Genomic DNA, 9,139 nt, shown 5'->3' with positions numbered 1-9,139 from the left:
ACCTAATGCAGCTATCCAAACAGGCCCTTAGCACACGAAGTAAACTCTGTGAGGGTCCACCTTGGTTTATGTTTTTTATCCACTCCATCCATCCATTTTCCTAGATAATTTTAGGACTTTAGCCTAAAAAATTGAAGCATATACAACATTCAAATGGACCACACTATAGAAAATAGTTGAATTGAACATCTACCATTGAAAAGTTCCTGGGGGCCGCACAAGTTTTGGATCAAGCTTATATTTGTGTTTTCTATTCATCCATGTGTGTATGATCTTATGAACAGGTTGGATGACAAATAAACATCACTATGGGGCCTAGCAAGGTTTCAATGGTGGAAATCATTATCCTCATTGTTTCCCATGGTATGATCCACTTGATCTTTGGATATGCTTCAATTTTAGGCTCAACCCCTTAAATTATATGGAAAAACGGATGGACGGCATGGATAGACCACGTACATTCAAGGTGGGTCCAACTGAGTTTGCTCAATACGATAACAGGGTATTGAGTAGCTCAGTACGTAATCCGATTTCCTGTTTCAAAGGGCATAGGAAATCCGTTTGCCTGAAACTTCATTGGGCCACGTAATTTGTGCTAGCGTGGTCACAACAATTAAGAAAGTTGAAAAATATTAACAAAAAACTACTTAAGTAGCATGGAATTTTACATTCCGAGTGAAAAAGTCGTTCATCTGGCCACCTCGGTTACAAGCAAGTGCGATATGTTTTGTAAAATCAATGCCAATCCATAGGTGTGTAATTCCATGATAGGACAATGTCTTAAAAAAACAGCTCCACTTATGATTAATCATAAGGTAAACCATATTATTGGAAACAATGTATAGGGCGATGCTTGACCTCCAAACTGTTTCAATTTGTCTGGCCCTAAGTAATTCTATTATGGGTATGATTTTTGGAATATAGTATTAAACATTTGTGTGTAATGTAATAGCCAGAGTGGATTTCATATAAGTATCACAGTGGGGCCTGTAAAAATCAAGGGTGGTTATCTCTCTCCCAATAATTCCCTTAGGTGTGGCCCATCAGAAATATAAGTTAAACTGATTTTTTTCCTCTAGGTCTAAACTCGGAATCAATATTTAATAGTCGGAGTGGATCTTACATAAACATGTTTATGGCAGACCTGTCAAAATCAAGAGCAGCTTCCCCGAGATTCCATTTCTTACCAAAAAATAAATAAATAAATAAATAAATAAAATCTGTGCGAGATGCTACTTAGCTGCCACCCTCCATCCAGTTATGTGTCTTGGGACCCTAACTGTGGCCCCATCTGGATGTATACATCTACTTGGTCTATCCATTTTGCCAACTCATTTTAAGGCATGGGCCAAAAATAACAAACCTAGGTGAACGTGAGAAGAAATAATGATCTTTGGCCATTAGAAAAAAAAAAAAAAATTTGGGCCACAAAAGCTTTGGATCAAGTTCGTTTGTTTATTTTATTATTATTATTTTTTTTCATACATGTCCATGTGACCTTATCAATAGGTTGAATGGCATATATACATTAGGGTTGTACACGAGTCAAGCTAGCTCGAAAAGCTCGCTCGACTCGGCTCAACTCCTCTTGGATTGACTCGGCTTGAAAGGCCGACTCAAGGCAAGTCAAGCTTGTTTACTAAAGCTCGAGTTCAGTTCAAGCCAAGTTTGACCATGGTGTATTTCAACTCGACTCGACTCAAAGCTTGAGCTCAAGCTCGACTCGACTCGAGTAATATATTTTAATAATATATATTATATATATTATATTAATATTAAATATATATTTAAGTTTTAAAAAAAGAAGTTAAAACTTAAAAGTTTTTACTAAAAACCCCTACCCGACCTTACCCGTCCCATTCCCTCTTTTTCTTTCCCTTACCCTACTGAGGTAAACTCGAATCGACTTGAACCACTAGCTCAACTCGAACTCGACTCGAAAGCTTTGGCAAACAAGCCAAGCTTCAATGTTAAGCTCGAGGGCAAGCTCGAACTCGAGTATAGCATGGACGAGTCAAGCCGAGCTTGGCCCACCTCGACTCGACTCAGCTCGATGTACAGCCCTAATAAACATTATGGTGGACCTTAGAAAGTTTTAACGGCGGGTGTTCAATGACCATTGTTTCTTGTAGTGTAGTCCCTGGGATTTGAATGTACTTTATTTTACGGCATCTACCCTAAAATGAGCTAGATTTAATGGATAGACGATGTAGATATATGATGCATACATCAAGGTGGGCCACATGGTCAGGCCCCACCCATTCGCCTATATACAAAGTGATGGGGTTCCACTGTACTTAGTGACAAGGTTCCATTATACAAAGCGATGGGATTGACGGCTAAATTAGCGACGAGGTTCCGCTATATATGATGATGGGGTTGCTGGCCAAAGTGATTGGGTTCTACTATACAAGCTAACGGGGTTGTCGGCAAAAGTGATCAGGTTCCACTATACAAACTAACGAGGCTAATGGTGAAAGTGATGAGGTCCCACTATTACAGTGATGGGCTTACCTGACAAAGTGACAGAGTTTTATAAGATAAAGTGACAAGATTACTCAAGAAAAAGTGATAGGTTTTTATTAGACAAAGTGATGATATTCTAATAAACAAAGTAACGGGGTTGCCAGTCAAAGTGTGATGGGATTGTCGGACAAAGTGATGGGGTTTCATTGCACAAAGTGACATGATTTTGTTAGACAACACGGCGGGTTCGTAGATAGAGCAAGGAAGTTGTAACAGATAAAGTGTTGAGGTCACCGAACAAAGTGATGGGATTCCACTATACAAATGGTGGCCCACCTTGATCATATGGCCCACCTTGATGCATGCACTGTATATCTATCCTATCTATCCATTCTTCCATTTCATTTTGGAGCACATGCCCTAAAATGAAGAAGATCCAAATCTCAAGGGACTATATTAAACACCCACCATTAAAAACTTTCTTGTGGAGTGGTTCACCTAATATTTACTTATATTTTGAGTCATGCCCTAAGATGAACTGGCAAAACTGATAGATATTCAATGCATACGTCGAAGTAGGGCCAGGGTCAGGTTCCCAAGACATGCAGAATGCAGGATAGCGGCTAAGCGCTGTCCTGAACAGCGTTTTTTTGGGTAAGAAACAGAATCCCAGGGCAAGCTGCTCTTGATTTTTACAGGTCCTCCGTAATGTTGATGACTTAGGATCCACTCCAACTATTAAACATTAAGTTGAAATTTAGACCTAGAGGCAAAAAATTGGGCTGATGATCAGCTTGTGTTTCTGAAAGGAAACGGTTGGGAGAGAGACACCCACGCTTGATTTTTAGATGACCGACTATGATACCTATATGAAATCCACTCTAACCATTATACACAACCGTTTACGCCTTTAGCCCAAAACTCATACCCATGCGGGAAGTACTTGGGTCAGAAAAATTAAAACCATTTGGAGAGCTAACATTGTCCTGTACACTATTTCTAACCATGTGGTCCACTTAAATCATAGATAGAGCTGGTTTTTGGGACCTTGGCTTATCATGGAATGACACACCTGTGGGTCGGCATTGATTTTACATAAACATTACGGTTGGGCCCACCATGTGGTCCATTTTAGCCTTAGATCTATCTTATTTTTGGTTCTGTATTTTAAAACAATATGGAAAAATGGATTGACAGTGTGGATAAAAGTCATACATCACGGTGGCCTCTCAATGGCCCACGGAGCCTCCCCAGTCCCCAGCTCAGAATAGGCAAGGGTACTACCTAATCGGTGCTCATCGATTCCCTGTTGTTAGAGGTGGGATGTAGTGACAACATGCCGTAGGGTCGGTCTGATGGTCCTGAGAGGCACTATCCAACCAGCCAACACGATATTGCGTCCTACCTTGCCCATCTCTAGCCAGGAACGAGCAATTATGTGGGTAGACCCATCATTATGCATCTATTTATTCACGGCGCCTTAAGGTATGTACATAAAAATAAGGTAAATCCAATGCTCAAGTGGACCACACAAAATAACAAGCTTAAGTTGCATTAAATGCAAGAGTCATCTATAGTGTGGTACACTTGAGTGCACGATGTGTCTCATTTTTCTGCTCATACCTTAAAACGATCTGAAAAGGGATAGATGCCAGTGGATAACAAATACATCACAGTGGGCCCGCCCACATAACTTCCTATTAGTGGTTAGAGACGGGTGAGTGTAGGACTCAATCCGCATCCCTAACTGGCGTCCCATATGCTTTCAGATTCAATATGCGCCGTAACGTTAGGCTCTGATACCGCTTGTTGGGGAAGCGCAAAGCACACAGAGATGATTAATTAAGCAAAGTATTCCAATTTCACAATGAAGTCTAATCACAAACATTCATAATTTTATATAGGAAAACTGATGTGGAAAAAATCACGGCACAAAGCAACAGTGATGCACTATGAAAGCAAAAAATTACAAGAGATAAAGATCACCCGATTCAAATAAGCGTTGAATCTCCCCAAGCTATGCTTTTTGAAACCCTAATGAATGAATTTAGAAAACCTAAAATAATTCTATATTACTTCAAATCCCAATTACGCCCATATATATATATATGTGTGTGTGTGTGTGTGTGTGTGTGTGTGTGTGTGGGAAAAGGTACTATGCGGTCGAGCTCATGGAACTTCCCATGAGGTCGAGCTGTGTAGGCCCCACTGTGATGCTTGTCGAACATCTACCCCATCAGTCAGATGCACCATTCCATGGTGGGCCTAGGTTTCAAAAATCAAGTCAATCCATGACTTGTGTGGGCCACACCACATACAGAAGTTGAGAGGGGCTACCCTCCATTAAAAAATTCATAATCATTTGTTGGGCCCACCAAGATGTGGTTTGCAAATCCAGCCTATCCATTATGTGTGTCCCACTTGGATGAGGGTTAAGACCAAGTTTCAAATGCATCCAAATTTCAGGTGGGCCCCACCAAGTGCTTTTATATGTTTTAGGCATATCTGCACATGCTTTTAGATGGTATGGCCCACCTAAGTTCCGTATATGGCTGATTTTTGGGATATCCCATAATTTAAAGGGGACCCATCAAATGCACGGTGTTGATGGTCGACAAGCATCACGGTGGGGCCCACACAGCTCGACCTCATGGGAAGTTCCCATGACCACGACGGCATAGTACCTTTTCCATATATATATATATATATAATAATCACAATTAAAATTAGAAACAAATCTCACACTTATGCAATTATACAATTCTAGGCATACACTTGATGGTATCTTCGATGGCACTTTGATGACATTAATAGCCTGTAAATGGCATCAAAAAATCACCAAAACATTTTATCAAGAAATTATAAATTTTTAAAAATTTTCCGATGACATTGACCACCTATTCGATGACACCGAAATATACTCGATGGCATCGAGCAGCATGTAGATAGCATCAACACACTCTGACTTGTTACTCACATGTTTAAGACATCATCAACAATATATCACAGTGGCCACACAGTCCGCAGATCAGTTATGTCACCAGCGACATATGTGGTGTTGGGGTCACCACCCAATCCGCTTCCCACAGCAAAAAGGCTGCAATCATTTGGGAGTTATTTTGTTTTGTTTTGTTTTTTTATTTTCCCTTAAACCTCTCTTCCTGACATGCACAGCATCACGACAGGTGGTGCTCATGCATTTATTGGGTCCGATGAGATATTCCCAATGACTCTTGCTGATTAAACGATCCCAAATCCTACCGTCAGTGGCCTGATAATGGACGGTTACGAAAAGACATAATAGCTGTCCCCGTTTAAATGAAGAAAGACCAAATAGTAAATATCTGCCAACTTCCAAGCTAAGAGATTTGATGTCGATGGCATTATCCATCCATTTTGGGGCCTACCGTAACAAAAGATCTAGATCAATCAGCTGTGTGCCCATCTGCCGGTACTATAGACACAAAGGTGGTGGGCATACTGTTGGGTTGAGGTTCATTTAATTATTAATTACCCAGCTTCGAATAGGACTGTGCGCGTGGTCGAAACAGATGATTGGCCTTGTGTGCTAGCTAGGGCCGAAAGTCCGCGGGTTGGGTCAGGTTGGTGCTCAACCCTAACCTAACCTCAGGTTAGGAATTCTCAACCCAAGCCTAACCCAAGCGGGTTCGGCCGGGTTGGTCAAGTGGATATACGTTAATATATATTTTCGTTATTACATTAGTCTATTATATTTCAATACGCGTGTTATTTTTTATACTTGTGATTTTATTAATTATATATGTAGTTATTTATCATAAAAAACTTTAATTTTCTAAACAAACAAGCTAGAATATATATTTGGGAGAGAGAAATCCAGCATATCTTGTTAGCTTGAGTCATAGGAAATGGCATGGACCAATGAGACCCAATGGCATTAGAATTTCCCAGGCCTTCAACACAGACAATCCACACCCAATTATAATTTATAACTTATATTTTCATCGGGTTCGGGTTGGGCCGGGCAACCCGAGACCTCAACCCAAGCCCAATCCCACCTTTATCGGGTTGGTGTTTATATAGCCCAAGCTTGAGACCTAACCCGATACATCCTGCCCGAGCCCAACCCACTATCGGGTCAGTCACAGGTCAGTTGGGTTGAACCTACCGGACTTTCAGCCCTAGTGCTAGCGTGGAACAAGATTGCAAGATCCGGGCCATGTAGGTTGGGCTGGAGCTAGGGCTGTCAATGGGCTGGGCTCAGGCATAGCAAAATCGAAATTTTGTATAGGGCGAGCCTGTTAGGCCCAAACCAGTTCAAAATCCGGTCTGAAGCCAACCTCAGGCTTGTCCGTTGACAGCCCTAGCCGAACCTGAACATTGCTTGTCTGTGCATAGTGAATATAAGCCATTTATGATTTTCTTTCTAATTCCTATAGTGCAAGAACGGCACACCTGCAGAGCTACTTATACCCATTTATCGGTAGGGCTTGATGCTAAACACCATTTTGAGGTTACATTGAGTATGTTGTACAGGTTTATCTGCAGATGTTTAATATCAATAACACAAAATCATAAAGCCAAAGGTTAAACTAAACCTAATAAACAAAAGACAAGAAATTTACATGGTTCGATAATATATTTACTCCATCAGATAACACGTTAGCGCTTTATAATTTACTAGATTTACATGGTTTTCTTTTGTTGGCATCGAATGTTTACAGGTAAAGCGGCACAACAACTAGATGCTAAGAAGTAGTGATGTCAATGATTTAAGTTAAGTATATATACCTATCCTAGGACATATGGGTATACAATATTTGAAGTTCACAAACCCCAATCCAGTCCAAGTTGGATTTCCATCAATTATCATGGAAGTACGGGTGTCAAACATATTGAGCTTAAGGAAATTCTTCCTAACACAATTTAAAAAACAAGCCCAAGATGAATCGGAATCCCATTTGTTGGGTTAACTATTAAATAATTAAAAAGCCCTTTTGCTCTAAATCGATCAACAAAGTCATAAGAAAACCCATAGGACACGATGTTATCAAAACTCGGAAAAAATCGGCTCAAGTCACAATAAAGTCAACAAAACTTGAAAATAGCTCACAAAAAGTCACGTAATTTTGTGTATTATTTATATTTTAGATATTATACCAGTGACCTGTAAGAGTTACTAAGGAACTCACTGTAGTCTCTGATACTCGTACTTGAGTGGTTTTGAGCCTAGCCAAATCAGCACCTTTGTAAACTACCATGGCTATTGTTGGGGGACCGCGGAAGTACACAGAGGTGAATCAAGCAAAGTATTCCAATAACACAATCAAACCCAATCACAAAAACTCTGAATTTAACGAGAAAAAACCTTTTCGGAAAAAAAAAACACTACGGCACAAAGCGACAGATATTCACTACGAAAGCTGAAAATTACAAGAGATAGAGATTACCCAATTCGAACAAACCTCGAATCATCCAAGCTACACCCTTGAAACCCTTGGGACGAATTAGAAAGCTCTTCGATACCCCATATTCTTGATTACACCCATATATATAGCCTCTAGGTGAATCACAATCAAAAAAAGAAACAAAACCCACACTCATGTAATTCTCCGTAACTCTGTGCGATTGTTCGATACACCTTCGATGGGACTTCAATGACATCGACAGATTGTTGATGGCGTCGAACCCCTTTGATATCATCAAATAAAACACCAAAATGTTCTAGCGATTAAACATGTATTTTCTGAATTTTCTCGATGGCACTTCGATGGGACCTCAATGTCATTGACAACTTATCAATAAATAGTATCAAACCTCTTTTGATGGCATCTAGTCGGACACCAAAAGTGTCTAATAATAAATCGTGAGATTTTTAAATTTTTTCGATGGCATCAAGCAGTTGTCGATGGCATTGAACAGTTCTCGATGGCATCGACAGACTTTGTTGCTGAAAGATTTGAGACATTAACAACAATATCTACCATGTCTTCAATCTTCATTCTTTGTAGCTTCTTGTCATCCTCTCTAATTCCACCTTACATCATAGCTTCACCATTGCTTCTTATGCATCATCCACCTTCCTTGTATGCATTTGTCAAGCCCACATAAATTACATGGAACTTAAACTTCTCTGAGGGAACCACCTTAATGGGTATGTCCGTCGGATTCACACTCATGTGAATCTTCTATAGCAAGCACATGTCGGATAAAATGATGACAAACATTAATATATTTAGTACATGAATGATAAAAAATTAACCAAATTGATCGCATTTTTGCTGTCACAATTAACTGGTATGGCTTCCTGCTAAAGCCTCAACTGATTTATCATCCCCATCAACCAAACACCTTCCTTGAATGCTTCTATCACTGTCATATATTTAGCTTCAGTCATGGAAAGAGTCACCACAAACTAAAAGCTTCGAAATCCAATTTATCGCTCCACTCGCTAGCACAAACGAGTAATTTAAAGTCGACCTTCTACTGTTCACACTTCTTGCGTAATTAGAATCCACATACCCTACTAACTTGGCCCCTGATTTCTCAAAAGATAAGACATAATCCTGCGTACTTCGAATGTATCAAGTAGTCATTTCACTGCTTTCCGGTGTTGCTTTCCGAGGTTAGACATATATCTGCTAACAACACTATCCACATGTGAAATATTTAGTCTCTTACAGACCATGGCATA

Source organism: Magnolia sinica, chromosome 1 (genome assembly GCF_029962835.1).
Source record: "Magnolia sinica isolate HGM2019 chromosome 1, MsV1, whole genome shotgun sequence".
Classification (NCBI taxonomy): Eukaryota; Viridiplantae; Streptophyta; class Magnoliopsida; order Magnoliales; family Magnoliaceae; genus Magnolia; species Magnolia sinica.
Note: the sequence above shows the minus strand (reverse complement) of the source record.